This window comes from Furipterus horrens, unplaced genomic scaffold (genome assembly GCF_987537825.1).
Source record: "Furipterus horrens unplaced genomic scaffold, mFurHor1.1.pri manual_scaffold_8, whole genome shotgun sequence".
In the NCBI taxonomy this organism is placed as follows: domain Eukaryota; kingdom Metazoa; phylum Chordata; class Mammalia; order Chiroptera; family Furipteridae; genus Furipterus; species Furipterus horrens.
This window is the reverse complement of record NW_028327178.1, coordinates 83,145,090-83,170,960: the sequence shown is the minus strand read 5'-3', so window position 1 is coordinate 83,170,960 and position 25,871 is coordinate 83,145,090.

Genomic DNA, 25,871 nt, shown 5'->3' with positions numbered 1-25,871 from the left:
AGAATAGTTCCCCATTATTCATGGGGGACACATTCCAAGCCTTCCAGTGAATGCCTGAAACTGCAGACATTATCAAACCCAATACAGTCCATGTTTTCCCCTATACTACAATACATATCTATGATAAAGTTTAATTTATAGATTAGGCATAGTAAAAGATTATCAATAATAATTAACAATTGAACACTTATAATAATATGCTGTAATGAAAGTTACATGAATGTGGGCTCTCTCTCCCTCTGTCTCACAGCCCATCTGATAACGCAGATGACTCCTAAGTGACGACTAACGGGTAGAAAGCACGTACGACATGAATACACTGGTCAAAGGGATGATTCACGTTCCTGGCAGGACAGAGAAGGTCTGAGAGGAACAGTGCGAGACTGCATCTCACGGCTCAAAATGGTGCAAAGTTTAAAACTTATGAATTCTTTATTTCTGGAATTTTCCATTTAATATTTTCCAACTGTGGCTGTCCATGGGAGATTGAAACCTTGGAAAGAAAAACTGTGGATAAAGGGACTACTGTAGTTTATTGTTATATTTTTCTTTATTTTTAAAAGTGGGTATCTTTATCACTTTGTTTCTGATGAATATATAAAAGTATGTACTGAATTAGCACATATATATTTCTCAACCCACAAAAGGCTGATAAACTTAGAAGTGACATCTTACAATCTCTATCAGCCTTGTCTAATGAATTCTAACCATTTCCCATGGATTGCAGTAGCTGGCAGGTGATACTCTGCATTTGGCAGCTGATAAAGTAGTGTTTATTGCAAACCTTGAAGTGGGAAAAATACTGAAATAATTTCCCATATTCTTCCCTATCTGTCTTCATACAGCTAGGGAAGCTGGCATAATGCCTAGTACAGAGTAGGTGCTTAGTAACTGGCCCCCTATGTTTTTATGAATGAAAAACGTTTTGGGGATAAAAATATTGCTGGGAGAGAAAATAATGTGGAACTTGAGAGAAAGGAGAAGATAGAATGAAGGAGCACAGTGTGGCATGGCACTGAGAATAATTTTGCATCCGCTCTGAAATAGAAATATATGTAGAAGGTGTAGATAAAACAATGAAAAACAGAAACAATCAATCTTTCTTTAAGATCAAGATCAATAAGTTATACAAAGACTCTAAAAGGGATAAAATGCTCAATAAGCATGGTAATCTCCATCTGATTTGACTCTTGGGACACCTTTACTTTCAAGGGAATTTTAAGGCTACTGACTCAAGGAAAGAAATGCAAAACTGAAGGTTTCAATAGGATTGGAGGAGGGAATAAACAAGAGGGGAATTATATTTTAAAGATAGATATTTCAGGACAGATAACAAGTCAGGCTTGGGTGACAAATGCCTCTCCGACCATAATCCTTCTCCATGTTTGGTAATTCCATGCTGGTTCTAGGGGATTTATTTTAATTTACTTAATAATGCTTTAATTTTTTACAAGTGTTTTATCTATTTTACATCATTAAATATATAAATATATAAAATACTACAAATGCTTAATTGAACATATTTTAATCAAATTTACACAGAGAAAATAATCATCCTATTACTTTCTCCTTTTTTTAAAAAAAGACAAAATACCGTCAAATGTCTCATATCACCACCACCCATGAAATTTTTTAGCTGAAATTCATTCTTTTCTTTTGCAACTTATTAATAGTTTTGTTTCCAAGGCCATTGTACGGAGTCGATTTTCACTCAGCCCTATACTCCTCTCATATTTTTTCCTCACGTCTTCAGACAATAGAAATATGAATGTTACAGGCAATAGGTTGTTATCTGGAACTCCCAGAAAACACAATCTCTTAAAGATTCTAAGTATTTCATCACAGGCTATAGCAATGTGCATTTAGTACTGAACTGGAAAGAACTGAGTACCCACTTGTGCAAGACATTTCTGTAGTTGCAAAAATTATTCTGGGGAAATTACATTTTTCATCCTCCTCCTTATCACTTAATAGCATGCTTTGAAATGCATGCACATTTCAGGGAGATATGCCCTCTGTCCAATGAGGTTACTGGCAGAGAAGGCCCCCACTGACCTTTTTCATCAAACCCACATTAACCCTTTTTCTAGACTGAGTTCTTTTTTCACATGTAGATTTAGCTCTGAATTAGAAAATAAGTGGAATCCAGGGTCTGAAAAACTTAGCAAACAAATGATGTGGGGAAATTGCACAGTTATCTTCCCTCTTGAATTGTCTCACAATATTGGTTTAGTGAGATGGAGACAACAATGAGCTTTTTCCAATTATCACTTTTCTAATTCAACATTCAATTAGTGAGTGTCAGAGAGAACTCCACAAATCATTGAAAGGTCAACAATTTAATGCTGTGACCAGTTTTAATTATCTTGCTTTCTCTTTGTAAGATAAATTTGGATAATTTTTTAATGTACCTTCTTCCATTCCTAAATGCTAGGACTGTAGGCAGTGCCTCTCCTTTGCTGCAAAACACAGAGGAAAAATATCTTTCTGAAATCTGAGAGCTTCAAAGAACTTCTTTATCTAGATGGCAAGAAGCATGGCCTAGCAGCATGGCATTTGAAGTGAAGAGAAACTGGATCTTTTCTTTCTAGCTGTGGGATATGAAGCAAACTACAAAGTCTCTGGTTCTTTTCCTGAAAAATGGGAGTAGTATTAGCTATTGTTACAGAGCTGTTATGAGGGTCAAGTAAATTAACATAAAGTGCTCGGTAAAATATAATAATGTGCTTTCAAATCTGTTAACTGAGAGGCAGAAAAACCAGTGAAGTATCAATATGTATATACCTGCCAGGATTCATGGTTTGCAGGGACATGTGGGCCAATTTAATATTTAATAATAAAAAATCTTGTCCCTTCACAACACATTTTTCCCCAAAGAACTTGCATAATTCCTCTTAGCACTTCTCTACCTATCACAGTCCTAAAGGCAACTAACTGCTATGGGACATATAGAAACACTGGAGGAAAACCTGCTAGTTTACCTGGAGCCCAGCAGATTCGTTAACTCTGCTAGCCTACCTTAGAGGCACGCTCTGATTCAATTCTACTTTTAATTTTTGGATGCCCTAAAACCACACCTTATCCTCTAAATCTGTAATAGCCAACATTTTGGTCTTCAGCAGCTCATCAGTAAAAATAATTTGTGTGTACCATCTTTACAGCACATGTATTTCTAAATGTTGTGTATGTATTCTATACTAATGCAGTTTACACATTTTAAAATAGATAAAAAAAATAGAACTGGAAGTTCTAATATTTTCTTGCCACTTTCTAATGGGTCATCTTGTACGTTCTTTGCTTTGCAACCTTTTGAGATTGAATGTTTTCCTATTGAAATTTGTGTGATGGTGGGGAATGCATGGGGCAGAACAGTCGATGCTAGAAACTAGCATTGCTTGTGTGGCCATGCTTGCAGATTCTCCTGATTGCATTTTACCCGCAGCTGAGTCAGGTTCCTTTACTTTGCCAACAAGGGCGGGAAGAAACTGAACTCTTGGCCAGGTGCCAGCCAACTCTTGCTATCTTTGTGCTTTTATAACCAAACATTACATTATGTCCTTTGAGATTTACAAAATTGGCCTGAATCCCCAACCTGAGTCCTAAACAAATTTTCTTGCCCTTGCTAAGATTTCCACAAGTTCCAGGAAGGTTTATATCCCCGTGCTTACCTTTCTCTCCACTTTCTTATTCTTTTGAAGTTCATCTTATTGACACCTTGCAGGGTGTTTCCCATATGTGAACATGAAAAATCATTAAGGAAGGAGCAGGGAAATGTTGTGTCACTTATTTAGATCAATGGATCTCCAATGCGGGGTCCGTATCCAAAGCAATGAACAAGATGATTCAGTGGGCCAGAAAGAAAAATCTCACAACTTACGTTAATTTTTATCTTCTGCTTTGAAATTTACATTTTGAATGTATGTAATGTGCACAAGCAGAAGTTTTCAAACATGGCCATAAGTTCTTTGACACCTCCTTCATGAAGAGTTAAGTCCTTCCTGTTCCTGCTCATGATTTGAATTTATTTACATCAAGAAAATATGACAGAAGGAAGACTATGTAACTTCCCAGGCTAAGTCATAAAAGGCCATTCAGGCTTCATTTTGTTTGCTGAAGCACTTGCTCTTGCAACCTTGAGCCACCATGTGAGCAGTCCAAATATCCTGAGGCTACCATGCTGATAGGGAGAGCAAACCGTAAAACACCGTGATCTTTTAAAAGTACTGGTTGAAACCGCCTAGGTATCAGACGTGTGAGGAAAGACACTTTCAGAAAACTTCAGACCTCAGCCTTTTGAGTCACTCCTAGCTATTTGAGACTTCCCAATTGAAGCTCTAGGAATTATGGAGCAAAGGCAAACCATTTCTTGTAAATTCCTGACCCACAGAGTACATGAACATAAGAAAATTTATGTTGTTTTATATTATTTTAGGTCTTGTGATGGTTTTTAAGGCAATAATAGATAATCTGACAACATAGTATATTAGTAGAGATAGGTAATTTGTAGACAGATCTACATGGTGATGATATATGAAAACAATAACTTTTACTGTTAAGTGCAAGGTCAAGAAATCTGGAAACTGCTGAGCTGCACATTGGACAGTGATCATGGGGCAAACAGAAACTAAAGGTAAGAATAAGAAGTTTGCATAACAGGACAGGCTAGTGTGATACAAGCACAGAATTGAACGGCATAGAGGAAATGCAGTGTATTGTCCAAACAAGTGGTCAGAAATCAAACTGCACAAATGTAAGAATCAAAGACTTTGTAGAAATGAACTAAAACACATTCAACTGCATAGGTGAAACAGGAAGAGAGCTTAGACATTTTGAGATGACCAAAAGACCTAGAGCAAAGTATCAGGCCCATCAAGAGCTCTCATACACTTTCTATTATAGGGTGGAAATAAACTTCAGGCTAGTGAGGCAGTGAACACACCAAACCAGCAAAGAGGACGGAGAGGGCAGCACACAGGGGCGAATCCTGCAAGTGAGGGTTTTCTTGACCAGCACTGACCTGTTTCTTTTTTAAAGGACTTTGCACATTTCCTTCAAATTATTGAGATATAACTCACATACTATAAAGCTTACCTATTAAAAGTGTACAGTTCAGTGGTTTTCAGTATGCTCATCAAGTTGTACAACTATTACCACAATCTAATTTCATAATACTTTTATCATACCAAAAAAATAAAAAATAAAAACATTGAAAAGTAGTAAAGTGGGAGAAATTGGTCTGTTTGATTTCAAGAATGTTTATATAACTACACTTGTCAAGATTGTGGTATTGAGAGAGGAATAGGCACATAGATCAATTGAACAGAATGGAGAACAAAGAGATTTTGACTCCGTGAATATCCTCAACTGAATTTTGATAAGCTTATTAAAGCAATGCAATGAAGGAAAAAAATAGCCTTTCAACAAATGATGCTGAAGCAATAGGTGAATCATCCATGAGCAAATATAAAATAAGTTATAGTCTATCATAAATTTAACCTCACCAAATTTAAAAACTTTTTTGAAGAGTCTTATGAAGAGGATGAAAAGATAAGCTACAGAATAGGAGAAAATGTTTGCAGAACAGATTGGCGGCTGCTAGGGTTAAGGGAACATGGCTGCAAAAGCACAACCTGAGGCATTCTTGTGGTGACGGAACGATCCTGATCTTTCCCTTATGTTTACCTGATTGGTAGTTGGACTGAGTTGGAATTCTTAGTTCCAAATAATTTGTCCTCCATACTTGGAAGACATTGTTCTATCATCTGGCATTCATTGTTACTGATGAGAAATTTGATGTCACTCTCTTTAAAAGTTCTTGATCAGTGTTTTTCCTCTTTGAAAACTTACGGACTCTTACTGTTGTTGTAGTCCTTTAATTGATTTCAGAAATGGATTTTTTCACTTATCCGAATCTAAGTGAGGCTTTTAGGCAGACAACTCATGTTTTAATTTGGCAGTGGGGAATTTGTTGCTATAATTTCTGTGAGTATTTCCACCACTCACCAACCCCATCTCTGGAACTTCTATTGTGTGGATACTATGTCCCCTAAACTAAACTTTGATGATTTAAACTATTGTTTATAATAACTTTTCTCTTTTTATTTACACTTGTGCTTTTCATAATCTTGGCTTTTCATAATCTTCCCAAAATCACAGCAAGAGTGAGCAAATTGTGACATTCTGACCCAAAGAAATGCAGTGGCTCCCCATTTCTGGGAGCAAAACAAAGTGCTTGCAACAGTTAATTAAACCCTACAAGATCTGCCTCTGGTACTCCTGTGGCTTCATCTTCCACTACTCTCATTTTTGTTCCAATCCAGCTCCATAGCTTCTTCACTCTGCCTCTTCCCAGGCACACTCCCACCTTAGAGATTTTGTGTAAGCTGTTCCCTCTCTTTGGAACTCCCTTTTCCTGGAGATATTCTCTTGAACCACTCCCTCATCTCTCTCAAGCCTTGGCTTATATGTTAATTTCACGGTAAGGTTGGCCCTGGTGGGCCCATTTAAATTCCAAAATCTTTCCCCCTCCCCTATTATTCCAATGTCTGTTTCCACACTTCCTTATTTTTTGCCTAATACTCTCATGTTCACCTGTTTATTACATTTCTATTTATTGTCTGTCTCCAGCAGCTAAAAGGTCAGGTCTGAAGAACAGGGCCTGTGTCTATTTCCACTAGTATAACCCCAGCACCCAGTATCAGACCCAGGCAGATAGTAGGAACTTAACTAATATTAATTGACTGAATGAATAATTTTATGTACTAGAAAAGTGTATTTTTTTCTTCTAGTTCCTCAGTTTGACATTTTATTCAGTAATTATACTTCAAATTTACAAGAATTCTTTTTTCCTCACTCCCCAATCATAGTTTTCTATTTTTGTTTTACACTTCCAAACTTATCTTATATTGCTCTGAAAAGAGTAATTAGAATATATTTCTTAGTTCTTTTTTTCCCCCTCAAATTTTCTTAAGAGAAAAGGTGAATTTTAATTTTCAATTCATTTAGTTATTTTTATTTAAGTTACATGGCAATATGTAACAATCAAGACTTGATTGCCAGTGCCAGGTACTTAAATCAAATTAGCTTAAGCAAAGAAAGGATTTATTTATTTTTCTGCTGGTGTAAGTGAAAAGCCCATGGGTAGGTCTGTCTTGATTTATAGATGAATCATCTATCTCATTCCCTATCTTTTGGTTGGGTTCTCTCCTCATGGTGGGCAAGATATCCATTCTGTCAGGTTACCAATCTCGGTGATACATGGGATTCTTTCCAACTTGTTGCAGTTGCAGCAAAATAGTTTCAGTGAAGATTCTGATTGGCCTGCCTTGGGTCACATGACTAATCATAAGGCAAGCCTGTGGCCAGGTGTTCAGCATTCTCTGGTTTTTCAGACCCGGGTCACATGTTCCCCAGACAGAATGATATAGAAGTGAGCAGTCTCACCTAAACTACATAAAGTTCCATAAAATAAAGAAAGAGATTTTAAATGCTGTAAGAAAGGAGAGACAAAAATTGTGTGTCAGACATAATCTCTACGTGTTTTGAGGAAAATATTGATTCTCATTTTTTAATCAGATAGCTTCACTTAGCAGGTTAGATAAAGATACAGATGATCATTTATATTCAGGGAAAGCCACCTGAGTGCAACCAGTAAACTATCTTATTAATTGCTTTTTAAACTAGATGAAGCAATATCTTCAAACTCCTATCTGGGCAGAGTTATTTATGGCTTAGTGGAATGAACAGGATTCTGCTGTTACTGTGACTTAATTTTTATAGTCTATTATAAGTACCACTTACTGAGGATGAGATTAAATTCACAAGATTAGATGTTCAAGATATTTATTATTATTTCTTTAAACTCATGCTAGGCAAAAATTTTCCTGGAGAGGGGTAATACCTAAGCTGCTGATAAAGCCATAGAGAAGCAAACATTATAATTAATTCATTTTAAAAGGGTAAGTAGTAAAGCAAGTAACATAATAGCATAATAATAACATGATGGTGATACTTCTACTAATAACTTTATTGTAGAATATTCTTAAGTATGTGAAAATGTTTTCACCTGTATCATGTAATGACCTGTTTTCTCATCTTGTAAATCAGCAGGACAGATACCATTGTGCTCATTTACCAAACAAGAAAATGGAACTTTCATATAAACCACCATATAGCCTTTATCTTTATTTATGTCTCTACTTCACCGGCTAGGATTATGAGCTACATTATCTTGTATTATTTATTTTTGCATTCCTAGGTCCTAGTGCCTGGTATATATCAGAGGACAAAAAAATTAAAATAAAATTTAATTACCTGTGGTCACAAAGTTAAGTCACATATGGCTGGGGCAAAAAACAAGTTCTTATGCTTTTCAGTATAGTATGTAGACTGCTTATTAAAATGTAATTATTGTGTCACATGTGCTTTTAAATAAATGAACACAATAACCTTGAGTAGGTCTAGCAAGATGCTATCCAACAAAATATGTGTCAGGGGTCCCAGCAGGAAGCAGATGACACACTTAAACTGAATAATTGAGGAAGGTTAATAAAGGAACCACTATAAAGGCTACAGAGGAAAACAAGGGATAGTGCAGAGCCCTGGATCTAGTAATAACTGCAGGGAGCTGCTACTATACTTAGACTTAAAGAAGTAGTAAGAAGTTGTTCCCAGAACCCATGGAGAGAGTTGTAAGTTCATCTTGATTGGAGCTGGGCTCCTCAGTAGATGGAACCAACTAACTTACAGAGATCTAGCTGGGAGGGAGCCAGGACAATCAGTGCCCTCACTTTACCCTCCTTCCTTTCTCTCATCTTATCCTGGTGTACCGCATGGCTGAAGCCAACTTGAAGACAGAGAACATGATATCCCTGATGATAAAACAATCTAGATTAGCATTCTAGATGCCAGAGCAAAAACTAGAAAGGATAAGGATAGTGTAGCTGGCAGGGGGTGGGGTTCAACAGAAGACATTTAACATGGAGAGGTGCTACCCCAAGCCTTAAGTGACAGAAGTGAAAACTCACTTGAGGACTTATCCTATGCCTGACAGGGGACTGAGGAAGCTGATATGCTTGGAAGGACCTTTGTGCTAACAGAGTTACTGCCAGTCTTTGGAAGAGTAACTTGTTCTTATCAAGAAGCATTCACAGATGGGGTCCGTGGTTTAACTCACCACTTGTACTATGCGAAGCTGTCAGTAGTGGCTACAGTCCTGAGCTCCAGAGAGTTGCAGGCTGTAGTTTTTACCCAAGATATTCTAGAGAACATCTGGCTCCATCTACCCATACTGGTAGTATCCAAGTACATTCTTCATTAATTGAATGTGACAGTGCAGTTACCCCTCCTTATTTTGAGAACAAAATACTGATTCAAAGATTGTTCCTATGAACTCTAAGCAACACAATCAACAGAAGCCAATGAATCAATTCGGTCTATTTCTTCATGAATAGAGTCTTCTGTGTGGTGTGTCTGAGAGAGTCCTAACTTGCAAAATCTCAAAAGTGCCCAGCCTGGTGAAGCCAGCAGGAGTCTCCCTTTTAACTTTCTTGGCATGGCTTTCCTCTTGGTCCATGATGATCTCAGCTGTATTGGTCTGCAATGTGTACATCTAGAGTATTAAAGAAATGACGTGAATAAATCTCTTTCAAGCCAAGAGCTTCTGGTGCCGGTGTCTAAAATCTGGGATGAACCACATCTGGTTCCATCACTGTATGATCCTGGTGAACTCCTTAACCTCTCTAAATTTTGGCATTTCCATTTATGGAAAAAGACATTTAACCTCTCTTCCTACATCCTCAGGGTTTTGAAATCTCTGAAGTGCTATCTAATTATAAGATATTATAAACACATAATATGTAGCTATCATACAAAAATTAATAATAAATACTTGAAAGGGTTTACACTGTCTTTTGTTTTCTCCAGAATAGTTCATGGGACTCATGAAATAGCATGTCTTGATTGAACTAGAGGAAAGGTGTTTTTATTTTATGAAAAGTTGCATAAAAATAAAAAGGTCACATTGATTTTAAGATTTAGATTTCCTGTATGAGAAATGGAGATGATAAAATACATCCTGGATTTTTTCTGGAACTAAAAGAATAAACACTTAAAAAAATCAAGTGTCATGAAAATAAAAGTTACTCCTTAGGTTCCTGTAGATGATGAGTCATAACATTTGATACGTCAATTTATTTTCATGTTATGTAAATATTGTTTTTTTTACTCTTGACTAATAGTAAAGTCATAATTCTAATCTGTGACAATGGAATTTTTAGGATTTTTATAAAGCTAATTTGAAAGTCATGACCTGAATGACTTTGGTCAAATGGAAGCAAGCCTGAATTTGCAGAGAACGAACACTGAAGAACTAATTTTTTTAAAAAGTCTTCTATATGTTTAATAAGATTTTAGTTTAACAGCTAGGGCTAGCCATACTCATATCATTTATTTATTGTTGCTACAATGCTGTGCTATAAATCACTCCAAAATCTAGTGGTTTAAAACAGCAGATATTTATAACTGCTTATGAGTATGTGGGTCAGCTGGACAGGACTTCTGATATTGGTTGGGCACATTTATGTCTGTAGTCTGCTGTGGGTTGGGAGGCAACTTTGTTGACCTTTGCTGGGCCCTATCACATGCTTGAGGGTGAGGTGGCTCTAAGCTGATCTAGGATGGGTCAGCTGGAATGACTAAGCTTTACTTCACTGGTTTCTCATACCCCTCCAGCAGGCAAGCTAGGGCTTATTTTCATAGTGGCTGGACATGGTTGAGGCGAAGGCTCAGAACAGGCATATGACCACTTTTGCACCATTCTTCTGGGCAAACTGAGTGGCAACAGCAGCTCAGATTTGAGTAGTAGACAAAGTCCCTACTGCTGGCTGGAAGAAGCTGCACAATCACACTGCAAAGGGTATGGATGCAGAGAGAGAGGGGATCGGGGTCAATTTTGCATTCAGTCTACCACACCACACTACTCGAGTTTTCTTATGAGAAATAGTTAAGGGCTTATAAACATCTGCAAAGCTTTAAAAATTTCGATTGCTACACCAGCATGCCAGTATGACAAGCAGCCTGCATAGGGCAAGCCAAATTTGTACTTAGAGGGACCTATAAGACATGCCAACTATTTTTATGAATGTGCAACTTTGGCTGACGTGCCCTTTCTAATATCTGAAACGTCCCATTTGTGCTACTTGAGCAAGCAAATGAGATGGAGTAACTGGTGGTGTGACACCCTTCTCAGCCACTCGTAACAGGGTAGTTCTTAAGCTGCTATTTATTTTACACATTGGATTTAATTTAGAAAATAAACATATGTCATTGTCTGCAAACGTCCATCTCACTTGCTTGTATTTTTAGAGGGGGGCGGGGAGTTAATTTTACTTAATCACATTATGATATATGGGCCTTAATACAAAGGGAAGTTTTATAGCACATTTACTTGTATCTCTGATCACTAAAAAGCATGTGTGTAGTGTAGAGGGGGCTTTAGGGTATTTACAACTCTTTTCTTCTGCAGCTGTGGGCTATTTCTTCATTAAAACATGAAGCTTCAAAAAGAAATTTAGATCATTGATCATAATATTTTTTTCTTTGCCTTTGTTAACAACAAATTTTTTTACTTGTATAAATATTGAATATGGGGAAAACAGAATTAAAATACATTACTGGGAAAGTAAAACTAGATAGTTACAGTGAAATTACTTAAATCACTACAGAAAATGTAAAATTATACAATTAAAAAAACAGTGACTATAACCCCACTGACTGTTTTAGATATTTCAGAATACAGCAGAGGCAGATGCCTGGTTATGGCAACATCTAAGAGAAGGATAGATATTATAAAATGTAGCAGTAATACACTTAGAGGAATTAACATCTTTCCAACCATAGGAAACATAGAGATAACGAAAATTAAGGTGAATCTGCATCCACGTTGAGATAGTGAGGGTAAGGGACAGATGGAGAATGTTGAAGAAAGCAAATTACTCATGTTTTATATTGACAAGTCAACAGATAGTGAACAGAGTGAATCAGTAAGTAGTAATATAAATATATTATTTAATGATTTGGATTTAAATGCCAAAAGAATCAGGGAAAATAATTGGAAGTATTTGTTAATAAGATGAATTTGGTGGGTTTGGGACAGGAGCTGCTTCTGCTTACAAGAAGTTGTACAGATTTATTTGTCACTTAAAAACTAAGTGTTTGTATACTTGATGAAAATAAAATTTAAATGTTAAAAACAATGCAATGACACCACTGTTATTGGTTCAATGTTTTGAAAAATGAAGATAAATATATTCCAAATTAAGCAGGTTTGTGAGAGCTTTGAAACATGAACACACACACACACACACCCATACACACACACACACTGGTGGCATCACTATCACTAAACAACTGTTTTCAAGATGTGAAGCATATTTTTTCCCTTTCGGAGGACTGCAGCTCTTTGTCTAATTTTTATCTATAGATTGAATCTCACCTTCTTGAGAACCTGCCAAGTAACTTTACAGCTAAGACAAGTCAACAAAAAAGCAGTGACCAACCTTTTCCCTCTGCCCTTTCCGGGTTAAAAAAAAATCAAGTACAATCATGCACCAAATAACAGTATTTCAGTCAACGAGGGATCCCACATGTGGTAGTGGGCCCAAAATATTTTAATGAAGCCGAACAATTCCTATCGCCAGTGACAAGTAGCTGTCCTGGTGACATGGTGCGATGCACTACTCATGTGTTTGTGGTGATGCTGGTGTACACAAACCTACCGTGCTGCCAGTTATATAAAAGTATAGCACATAGAGTTATGTACAGTGCATAATACTTGGTGATGATAATAGATGACTGTTACTGGCTTATGTGTTTACTATGCTATTCTTTTACAGTTATTTTGAAGTGTACTCTTCCTATTGATAAGGAAGTTTTGCTGTAAAATAGCATGCCGTGTTAGGCAGCAGCAGCCTCACACATCTCCTGTCTACCATGTCTCTCTATTGCATTGTTTTCTCTTGTGCTTGATTTAATCTTGTATTGTGTAGCATGCTGACCAGGATTCTAGCCTAGAAGAATTGGCTATACAGTATATAAAGTATATAAATATAAGCTATATTTTATTACTAAAAGACATATGCTTTCAAAAATGGACAAAGGTGATAATTGACCTCATCAAAATTTATAAACATCTTTTACTAAATGAGGGATTAAAAATTAAGTACATACAATGCAGACAAATAATTATGTAAGTAGATAATCTAAATATTTAAAAATTTAAGTAGCAAATATCAGCCACTTAGATTCACGTAGTACCTTTTTTCAAGTAGCATTGGTGATTATACTACGAGGACAAAAATCAATTCTCTCAACATTCAGGGATAAAAAAGAGGGAAAGCATTCAGACAGGTGAATTCTCTGAGAAATTATTTAAGCAGTATTTTAGCTTTTTCATTTGCTTTAATCTTAGTTTTCTGCCATAGCACATAAAAACACATTCTAACGCGAGTAACTAGCTGATTGATATGTTACCATTGAGAGTGGATTCAACATGGAATTTTTTGCCCAAATTCAACAGTCCATTAAAGTTCAGCATGTAGCTTCAGCTATTTGTTAGAAATACACACAACAGGAAATAAAGCATAAGATATACTCTTAGAAGTTACTGTGATTAGTTTATATATAATAAAATAGTTGGATTCTCCTCAATGCCAACATCTTCCTTGATCAGAAATTACTTCCTAAGGAAGTTGGAACCAGGACTCCAGAACATTGGAAAAATCACCCACTTGATGATGCAACTAATATACTACACAGGTGCTTCTCAATTTCAGTTTGCTTACCAAGCCCTTGGGCTTTTGGCTAAAATGCACCCTCTGTTACAGTAGGTATAAGATAGGGTCCATGAATCTGCATTTTTAACAAGTTTCCAAGTGATGCTGATGCTGTTGCTGCTGGCATGTAGACCGCACACTGAATAGCAAAGTGATAAATGATACCATGAGCTTCTCATTTACTAGATTACTGGGTTTCATGTGAGGTCTGTCCATAGAGTATCCAACCATGTAATAGGAACAATAAAGATGTTTTTTGAAAAAGATAAAAGATACAAGAAACACTATATGTAGGACAATGATACTTTAGTTCCCTTCAAAGTAAGCACCTTGGGACCTCACACAGTACTTCCAATCACCATCAGCTGCTCCATTGCATTTTCCTAACTTTCATCGACAGTCTGAAATCTCTTGCCTTCCAAAGGTGATTTTAATTTTGGGAAAGGCCAGAAGTCACAGGGCACCAAATCTGGATGGGAGGGGGACTGGGTCATCTGGGTGATTTGAAATCTCGCCAAAAATCTCTGCATGAGATGTGATGCATGAGCAGGCGTGTTGTTATGATGAAGCTGCCAATCACCAGTTGCCCATAACTGTGGCCTTCTGAATCATCCAAATAGTCTCTGCAGAGGAATGTTCAAGCTTAATGCAAAATTTGATGCTAATTTGTTACTCCACTTGCTCAGTCATTTTGAATGTGATGGCCACACAGTACACATGCTCATTCAATAGCGTCTACCACCCCCACTGACTAGTACAGTGAAGTTGTCATTGTTTATGCATGCACATTCCAGTCCACTCTCCTTGGCTGCCAGGTTACATCCATGTCACACAAACCATTCAAGCTATATCAACAATGGTTGGACTTTTTCCAGACAGACCTCATATATTGGCGTAAAGAGAGACAACACATTATAGGGTTTGATAGATTGCGTATCACAGAGTGGGAAATTGATTAACATCATTTGAACTACTATGCTATTCTTAGACAAGTACGAAGTTAAAGAGAAGCCCTAGAGACAACATCTTAGTCATATATTTTTCTGAAGATTTTATTTATTTATTTTTAAAAAGAGGGGAAGGGAGGGAGAAAGAGAGGGAGAGAAACATCAATATGTGGTTGCCTTTTGCATGCCCCCAGCTAGAGACCTGGCCTGAAACCCAGGTATATAACCTAACTGGAAATCAAACCAGCAACCCTTTGGTTCATGGGCTGGTGCTCAGTCCACTGAGCCGCATCAGCCAGGGCAGCCATATTTAATGAAAGTTAAGCTATTATCTATATTTGCTTGGTGCAGTTTTATATTTTATTTATACAAATAATGCTAATGAGAAATGCTATTTTAATAACTGCATGTCTCACATATTATAAGGAAAGATTAATTTGAATAGTTATAAATCAGATACACCAAAAATTATTTTATGGGGAATATGTATTTTGCTAGGCGATTTCTTTAGACTTTTTTTTATTGTTGGATTTTGTTCTTGCCAGGCCATTTTTGTTGCTGTGATGTAGTTTCAGGCCAAAATTTTGTATTCACTTGTATTTACCGCCTAGTTCAGACAGTTGCCTATCTTCATATATAAAATATATTCTGTTTCAGATCTGCTGTATTATGTGGGCTTACTTGTTTATAGTATACTAGTAGAATTGATTAAAGCTACCCTTTCTATGTCACAGAAAAATAAAGAAATGACACACTTACGAGGCAATACATGCTTAATTACTTTAAGGGAAAGGTTAAGAAATATTGTACTTATTTCTTCCTATAGAAAACAGAGCTTTGCAAACTGTAGCTTACAGGCCAAATCTAGCCCTCCACCTGTTTTTATTAATAAAGCTTTATTGGAACACAGATGCATCCTTTCATTGATATTCAGTCTCTAGCTGTTTTCAGTCTACAATGGTGGAATTGAATAGTTGTGATAGCAACCATAAGGCCTGTAAAGCCTAAAATATTTACTTTCTGACCTTTACTTAAAATGTCCATCCTTGCACACAGCTGAAGTTTTTATTTTGTCTAATAAGTTAATTTGAATAAGTAGCAGGATATAGCATTATTAACTTCATATGGTACTATTAGAATGTAGAATCACTGTAAATCTTACATTGTTTCATTATTTGGAAGGTGCAGTGGCAGGAGCTCAAATAACAGAACATAATTCTTTGGGGTTTAGAGGTTCTCTTCATTTTCTTTTTGCAACTGAATTTTTCTTTTGATAACCACCCCCAAAACAAATGTGACTACTTGTTTTTAAGGCATTTTCATTATTTTTCTCTGTACTCAAATAAAAAGGGTGTGTTTTCTGTATTCATATTGATGATTTGAAAAATTTCTACTACACTTTTCTGTAAACCATTTTCCGAGTTATTTTTCTTTTTAATTCATAACATAATCATTGCCATCTGTTGCTTGGCTTAGCTGTTCTTCTCTGCTCTTTGCACATGTTTGCATATGGGAATCTGATGTTCAGTATACACCAGTGGGGTAATATATAGTAGGGAAATACATGTATGTTTATAAAATATCTGTGTTTAACCAACATATATGTGTACAAATTGATTCAAAATTTGATTTGCCTTAAAGTGTTAACCTGGTATTCCTTTTGTGAATGAAAAATCCCAGCTCAATGTTATTTTTTATCTCTACTCAGTTTGGTATTATAAAGCTGGGGCCACAGTGATATGGGATTATTTACTTATTACAGTCTTTAAAATCTGAACACTGAAATATGTTTCTCTCCTTTGAGTCATGTTATTTAGTTAGATGAAGAATGAAAATTCCCTAGCATATTATAATGTCAACATTAACATAAAAGATGGTATTCAAGTGAGAAAAAGCAAAACTTCACAGTTCCTGTAAATCATCATAGATTGACATACATGGCAACATCTATTTCTAATTATTTAGCTGCTATAGTAGCATTGGGACTTATTTTTTATTAAAATGCATCACGGTGCTAGTTTCCTCATGACTTACCCTCCGAAATATTTTAATTATTTTTAATGAAAACCAGTGATTCTATACTGATTCTGAATAGGTGGAATGACTGAGAACCAGCAGTTTCTTCAGGGGAAATATATGAAAAAATGGAAAAAACAGAAGACCTTTCACCTAACCTGCTGGCACAGAGCATTGAAGGCTGTTGGAGACCAGATGTGGAAAAAACAATAGCACTAGAAGTCTCCTGAGTGTTTGGTGTTTGCTTCTGTATCAGTTAGGTTTAGTTGTGGCTGCATAGGTTGAAAACTCCCAAATTATAGGGGTTTAAATAAGATAGAAACTTAGTTTTTTCTTTCATTTAAAAAATAAGTGTTCCAGGATGATGTGACGGTTGGGAGACCCAATGACTTCCCTCTTTCTGCTCTATCTGCCTAGCTCCTGGTTTCCATTCTCAAGGTCACCTCAAGGCAGAAATTTCAGCCATCAAGTAAGAATTCCATGGAGCAAGAGGAGGAAGAAGAGATGGTGAACAAAGCACACTGTTATTCCAAATTAAACTGAAGTTGTTAAAGGAGGTCATCGAGAGGATGTGACCTCTGGTTTGACCCACAAGCTGAACGTGGGCAATCAGAGGCTCCTCATCCCCTCCCTTGATCTTGGGAGGTATGTGTATTCCACCCACCATTCCCATTGTGGGAGCTGTTTTCAAGGACACAGCCTTGAGAGAGCAACGTGTTGTTGAGAGTATTGGGGCTGGAAATGTGACTGAACCCCATTAATATATACACTTTTAAGATTCTGGAGATCTACTTGCCAAGAGAAGCCTCATATGTAAAATACATTGTTTATTAAAACCACCACCCACCCATCTGAAGTGGTCTGCTTGCTTCTTTGTAATCTTGCTGCAGTCTATGTAAAGGGGCCAGTTCTGAATTTCCCCCAGAAAACTCCTGAGGCTTTGAAACAACAGAGTTTTATTGCTAGTGGACTCTAGGAAAATGGATACAGGATAGACAACCAAAACCCCTCTAACAAAATCTCCTTGAAAAGCAGCTTTCCCCAACTGCCTTTGTATGTTTTAAATTATAATATGAATAGTTATAACCAGTCCAAGAGTTTGCTCTTAGATCCCTAAGGTGAGGCAACTGAAGTGAAATGAGAGAATACCAGAAAAAAGAAGTACTGATCTAAAACAAGGTCATGGTCTGGTTTGGTAAAAGCCCTGAGAATCAAAAAAGATAGTTATGCATATTTTATAGCTGTTACTATAGTAGTAGATGGTGATCAAATTTTTTGTATAAGCAGAAGTACAAAATTGTAGATATTAACTTCAGTTTAATGAGGAAGAGGATTATTACCTGAAACCAGTCAATAGGCCAGAAACTTATTTTTTTAACATGTGAGTCTATTCATAGTATTCAAATCTCAAAATTAAAATTTCATTTAAATTCTGTTGAGACTGCTAGAAACACAATGCATTGTGGTTAATTTGAAGAGGAAGATGATTAGGGGTATGTTGACATTCATTTTTATAGAAAAAGAAAGTTATATGTCTAGAAGATAAACTAACTCATGAAGATTCTACCCTGACACTTGTGCATCTCAATCTCTGCTTGGAGGGTCTGGAAATGGCAGGAGGGACATAGGATGAAGTGAAGAGTCTTTCTTCAGTGCTTATAATTAGTCTGAGACACTGTTTCCATGGTCCCCACGCCCCAACACCTGCATTTTCTGTAAAGTCTGCATTCTACTGACAGTGTCTGTCTGTTCTTAACCATTTTTGGATTTGGGTTTCCAAATTCTTTTTTTTTAAATGGTGTTTAAGATGATCAGTCAGATTTCAATGTAAGTGTTTGCTTTAAATGTAGGGTAAAATAGAGGTTAAATGAAGAACAGGTCATTTTCCTTGTTTTTCAAGAAGAAAAAAACCCATAATTTTTGTAACATAACTGAAGCAATCTGAAAGATATTTTTTCTTCTGTGTGTTAGAATTTAGAGAAAATGCATTGTGTTATTAAGAAAGGGTTTAAATAAGAGCCTCTAGGGAAGGAAAAGTATAGCGCTCTTCTCTGCCGGTGATAATTTTAAGTTGTCTTCTTTTGAATCTCTGCCTATTTCAGTGTTTTACTTGATAACAGATCTCACTGAGTCAGAACTTGGCAATTTCATCATGATGCATGTTCTTATTTAACATCTAAAATGCATCAACCTTATCTTTTATATTGATATGAGTGTAATGATGATACTAATGATGATAATGACATTCATTTCTTAGCTTAAACACTCTTCCAGTGTATTTCTTGTTCATGAACTGTACTGGGCAGGTGAACAAGTAATCAGGGTGACCTTCACTCTTCTTCAGCACATGACTCCCAAGATCACCATGGGGATCGTCTTCATTTCAGACAGCCAGGTAGAGAAAGAGTGTGGAGCAGCACATGTGGGGAGTTCAATGTGCCAAAGACTATTTAATGTAACCCAGATGTAGTTAAAAATGATTCTAGGCAGTTTTTCTCCATGTCTCTCTGTTATTTCAAAAAGGATAGAGTTAGAGGAAGCGTGATGCCTAGATGCAATTAGAGCTTGTTTATTCATAATGGAAAAAAGCTTTTGAATTCTAAAAGTTTAGAGATGAAAATGAGTTGATTAAAGTTTGTAGAATCAATGCGGGCAAAGAAGTTGACTAAATCACAGACCACAAAATTAGGATGCTGTCTTCAAATACAGCACATAAGAAAGTTATTCTAGGACACAAAAAGGCAAAATAGTATGATTTTAGAATAATCAAAAATGCATTAACTACTATCGATTAGCACTATATGAAAGAGATTTACATACATGATTTCATTTGATCTTTATAATAGTTATTCAAGATGGTGTAGTGTGGTGATTAAATATGCTGGCTCTAGGGCCAAACTGCCTGAGTTTGAATTCCAGTTCTTTTACTTATTAACTGAAAAATGTTGGACAGGCTTTTAATTCTTCTCTGACTCAGTTTCCCTCATTATAAAATGGAGATGATAATAGTAACCCAGTTCATGGGTTAATGCGAGGATTAATGTATTAAAGTTGTAAAACCCTTAGACCAGTGCCTGACACATAATAAGCTTTCATCATTATTATTATTTACCCATTAGCACATTAGGTTATTGTATTTCAGAATGGATAAGAGACTTTCTTAATGCCACGTAGCTAGTAATTGGTAGAAATAGAAGCTAGAAAGTATGTCTGTTCAAATCAGAATACCTGTGCTTCCCACAGGTCTGAAGAGAGTTGTGAACTGATAAGAGACTGGGCCCTATACTATACAATCAGCTTTCTAGTGGAATTAGGAATATTTATATTGTGGTTAAAAGTATTCAGTATGCTTTGATTTCCATTAGTTCCTTCCCTTTTTATTCATTAGTAATTCGGCACATTGGGTTTACACCCCTGCTAGCTGCCAGCTCTTTTCTGGGATGTCTCCAGGTGCAGCAGCCTGTTGGTTAGGGCTTTGTGTCCACTCCACCTCACAGTGTTTCACAGCTGACTGGTGAGGCTGGTGGCCAGGGCAGACATGGAGAAAGTGCACCTGCCTCGGGCTTCAAAGAGAAGCTGAAAAGGTCCCCTGAGGAGGTGGGCCATGTCTAGGAAGGAGCCGGGTGGCTCCCGTACTGACTTTGAGCAGGACCTGGCCCCTGGGACAACAGTGGGGCAGGCGCCAAAGCTCCCACAGAGCCAGTGGCCAGACACGGTGATGTCAGGCAGGTGGGGCCTCAGTGGTATGGGACAAAGGCCTCATGGAGGGCAAGGCAGGTGCCAAACACTTGCTACACAGAGATGCAGGTCCCAGGTGCTAGAAGGTCATGATGGGATTGGCCATTCAGGGAGGCCCCGCCCCTTCCTCTGTGACCTCTCAAGGTCCATTGATGTTTCCATGGAGACATCAGAAGGTCCTGGCTGAAGTCAGTTCAGTGCGTGCTAGAACCCCAGAGGAGGAGGAAGCAAAGGAGAGACTCTCCCTGTTTCCACTCTTACTTGAGTTCGTTTGGCGCACAACTGCCTCTACATGGGCAACTTCCTTTCTCGGATTCGCTTGTTCTTCTGCCGCCTCTGCCGCGGCCACCATCCCTTGCCTGGTGGCCATCACCCTGTCACCCGTGATTATGGCCCACCTGGCTGGGACCACCCTGCTGTCAGCCATTTCCACCCACTATTTCATTTCTGTCATGCTCCTGGTCCATCTGCCTTCGGCCTTGTCCCAAGAGGGCGGTGTCCTCTCCCACAGACTGTGCGCTTCCCTCTGGAAGTCCACCGGTTGGTGAAATGGAAGGACCCCCCGCAGAAGCCTGTGCTTCCTGCTTGTACATCCGGGAGGTCTGGAAGCTTGAGACCGGGCCCTATTCATCATTCAGGTCGCAGATCTTCTGGCCTGCGCTCACCACCTGAGCAGGCAGTCAAGGCTGAGGAGCCGGGACCCTCTATAATCGTCCCACTTCCTTTCCCAAAGGAGGTGGTGGTGAAGGTCCGGGAAGAGTCCCCAAAAGGCACGGCACACAAGACCAGCCAGGTAGAGGAAAAAGGGCAGGATCATGGGGACAGCCCCCACAGCAGTGGGCATCTGCCCAGCACTCCAGATTCAGTATGTGTAGGTAAGGAGAAGCAATCCAGCAGCAATTCTCCCCTGGCCTCTGCCAGCAGGAGGCCCCGCAAAAGAAAGCAGTCTGGGCCACTCTTGCTTCCACTGCCACCACTGCGGTGGGATCGAGGTGAGCTGCCCCCGCCTGCTAAACTTCCTTGCCTTGCTATGGACCCAAAGCTGCACACCATGGAAAGATCTGAGGGTCCAAGGAAAAAGACTGCGGGGGACAAGACACAGGTCACTCAGCCTGCTGCTTCTCTGCCTCCACCTGCCTCGGTGCCTGCAGGAACCCTTCCCCTGGCCACTCAAATGGGGCAGGCCCCTGTTACCATCACTGCCAGAGCATCTACACGTTTGACCTCTCGGCCCACTTTACAGGATGATGACACCGAAATGGACACGACTCCTCCGTACTATGCCACCACAATCCTATCATCTCCAGGTGGCAGTGTAAGATCCATGGCAGTTCACCAAATCCCTGCCATGGACCCCGAGGAGCCTATGGACACCACTCCTGCTCCATAAGAAAACCACTGCCCCCTGTCCTTGCCCTTCCTAATTCTGACCACATACCACCCAGTGGCAACATTCCCTTGGCTAAAGTCACCACCTCTTTTCTTAACTGGGGATCCATCTGGCCACAGCATGGCTGCTGCAGGAGGAGGAACATCCACAACCTCATTGCAGAGTATAACATCTTCCCCATGATCACAGGCACTAGTGTTCATGCTTGCCACCAGTGCACCTGCAGTCCACCTGGCTTACAAGATCTCTGACACTTGCAACAGCCACCACCATGGAGAATACAGGTATGTCATGAGACATGTCTCTTTCCACCTTCTGTCAGACCACTGGGGGCATTTCTGGCTGCGTCACAGCCATTATTGTTGCAAGTCTTAGCATCATCCCTGTGTTTAGACACACTTGTAGCTGCACTGTATTTCAAACCTGGAACCTACCTGTGCTGAATCTAGGTGATGCTATGGCAGGTTACAACTTCCCTCCCGTGATGGGAGGGAGTGTTCTTCCCACTTTGCATTAGTACAACGGGGGCCCACCTGGCCATGGTGGCTGATTTTTTTAATGACAAAGTCAATAGAGTAATAATTTGTGGTATAATCAGTAGCTTCTAATTCTTTTGATTTGTCCAAAGTTTGTTTAGAGGAAGGTCGTGATGCTTTGGTCATGAGTTCAATCTCTGGGTCCTGCTTTCGGTTTAGAAATTATTGATGAGATAGTTTGATCTTTTATTTATTCAATTACTGAGAAGTTCTGTCATACAGAATCATCTTTGAATACCTATTTGGCTGGTTTGGCTCAGTGGATTGAGCGTCGGCCTGCGAGCTAAGTGTCGCTGGTTCGATCTTCCAGTCAGGGCACATCAGAGAAGGAAAACTCTGATTCCAAAAACCTCCACTGCCTTGTGGCATACCTCTTCAGGGGAAAGGCTAAGGAGAAGGGAAACTCTGACTCCAAACCTCCGCTGCCTTGCGGCATACCTCCTCAGGGGAAAGGCTAAGGGAGTAAACCCCGACAGAAAATCTGGAGCCGGAGTCCCTAAGGCGGTTTGACGTTGTAGTCAACACCGGCAACTCCTGCGGCGCACCTGAAGCCAAGCTGTATTGACTCTGTCTTTCCCCTTGGACCCTTCAGCTGCGAAGAGAGGGGGGGTCTGCTGCATGGGCAACAGCTGGCCCTCCATATCACCCTGCCCAGGCTTTGTAGCTTCACTGGAGAGGACACTCCAGCGTCATCGCAAGATGTCGACTTAACACGGGAGGAGACAGTTACCGGTTATAAGCTCATCCGATTGGCGAAGGAAACGAGCGCCAGGGGTCTCCTCTGATGGTGGGAGAGGTCATCGCACCTCACTGGACAGCTACCGCCCGCCTCAAGCTGGGCAGCCCCCAGCCAATTAGGTGCCGTCTCGCCATGGCTCACCTGCCCCACTGGGTGCGTGGGGATCAGAGAGGCGTCTCTTGAAAAGTGGGCCACAAAACTCTCACACCAGGCAATTCCAAGCAAACAACAAGAAAGAAGCCTCCAGCTCTTCGCCTCGCTAGCTGGGAACATCAGGACCATGTGTCCCGGACTTACTGCAGACCTTGCGTGGATCAATGGTGCCAGGAAAACCGCCGTCATCGACAGGGAACTGGCACGACTAAACATCGACATTGCGGCTCTACAGGAGACCCGGTTGGCTGACAACGGAACTATCAGAGAAACCAACTACACCTTCTACTGGCAAGGGAAGTCTCCGGACCAACCAAGACAGCACGGTGTTGGGTTCGCTGTGAAGAACACGCTTGTTAACTCCATAGAGCCACCCACAGGAGGCACAGAGAGATTACTTACCCTCCGATTGTCAACAACTTTCGGCCCAGTCAGCATTCTTAGCGCGTATGCCCCAACCCTCTGCGCCACCACCGAAGAGAAAGAACAGTTCTACCATGCACTGGATGAAGCGTTATCCAAGATCCCCAGAAGTAACGCTCTCTATCTCCTTGGAGACTTCAACGCAAGAGTAGGAGCCGACCACATGGCCTGGCCCACCTGCCTCGGAAACTTTGGGAGAGGAAAGATAAATGAGAATGGTCAGTGACTGCTTGAGCTTTTGTGTCACCACGGTCTGTGCGTGACAAACACATTCTTCAAGTGCAAAGAGATCCACCAGGTGTCATGGAGGCACACCCGCTCCCGCCACTGGCACCAGCTTGACCTCGTCATCACCAGAAGAACGGATATTGGCAGCACCCTCCTCACCCGCAGCTACCACAGTGCAGACTGCGACACGGACCATGCCCTCGTGGTAAGCAAGGTGCGCATAATGCCGAAGAGGTTGCACCACTCCAAGATGAAGGGTCGCCCACGCATCAACACCAGTTGTGCCAGCAACCCAGTTAAGACCCAGCAATTCATCAACAGGATGGAAGATGCACTCGGCGAGGGAGTGGCGGCAGATGACATTATCGAATCCAATTGGCCACGTCTCCGCGACGCCATATACAACTCCGCCATTATTGCTTACAGGAAGAAAGAGCGGAAGAACGCTGACTAGTACGAGGCTCACTGGGAAGAAATGGAACCCGTGATCGAGGCTAAGAGGAAGGCCCTACTGGCTTATAAGGCCATGCCCACTCCCAGTACACTTCAAGCTCTACGGGCTGCCAGGAACAAAGTCCAGAAGACCGCCCGCCACTGTGCCAACACCTATTGGCTAAACCTGTGCAGAACCATCCAGGAAGCCGCCGATATAGGCAACGCACGAGGAATGTATGAGGGTATCAAGAAGGCAACAGGCCCAATCCCCTCCAAGATCGCCCCCCTTAAGTCCAAGACAGGTGAGGTCATCACTGACCAGGAACAGCAAATGCGGCGGTGGACCGAGCACTACCTCGAGCTGTACGCAACGAGGAACACCGTAACAGACACTGCTCTTAACGCCATCCCAGACCTACCAGTCATGGAGGAGCTAGACACCCCACCTACTGTGGCAGAGCTCAGCAAAGCCATCGACCGCCTCGCTTGCGGGAAAGCACCAGGAAGCGACGGAATCCCTCCAGAAATCCTAAAGAGCGGGAAACCAGTCCTGCTACAGCCGCTCCACCATCTACTCTGTCTCTGCTGGAAGGAGGGTTACATCGCCCAGGATATGAGAGATGCCAACATTATCACCATGTACAAGAACAAAGGAGACCGCAGCGACTGCAACAACTACTGGGGCATCTCTCTCCTCAGCGTCGTCGGCAAAGTATTCGCCCAGGTTGCTCTTGCCCGCCTGCAGACCCTTGCTTCCCGCGTCTACCCAGAGTCCCAGTGTGGCTTCAGAGCTGGCCGCTCAACAGTGGACATGATCTTCTCCCTACGCCAGCTGCAGGAGAAGTGTCACGAGCAGCATAAACCACTCTACCTCGCCTTTATCGACCTCACGAAGGCGTTTGATCTGGTCAGTCGAAGCGGACTCTTCAGCTTGCTACGGGAGATTGGCTGTCCACCACATCTGCTTGCTGTGGTCATGTCCTTTCACGACAACATGCACAGCACGGTGTCCTACAACGGCGCAACCTCGGAGGCCTTCCCAGTCAGCAGCGGAGTAAAGCAGGGCTGCGTCCTCGCGCCTACGCTGTTCGGAATCTTCTTCTCCATGCTCCTCCAATACGCCTTTAAGGACTGCAGAGGGTGTCTTCATTCACACCAGATCCGATGGCAAGCTCTACAACCTGGCCCGTCTACGAGCCAAGACCAAAGTCAAAGAGGTGCTCATCCGTGAGATGCTCTTCGCCGACAACGCAGCCTTGACATCACACTCCGAAGAGGGACTCCAGCAGCTAGTCACTTTCCTTTCCCATGCATGCAAGGAGTTCAGACTAGCCATCAGCCTGACGAAGACGAACGTTATGGCTCAAGGCACGGGGACTCCCCCATGCATCACCATCGACGGATACACCCTGGAGGTTGTCAACGACTTCACTT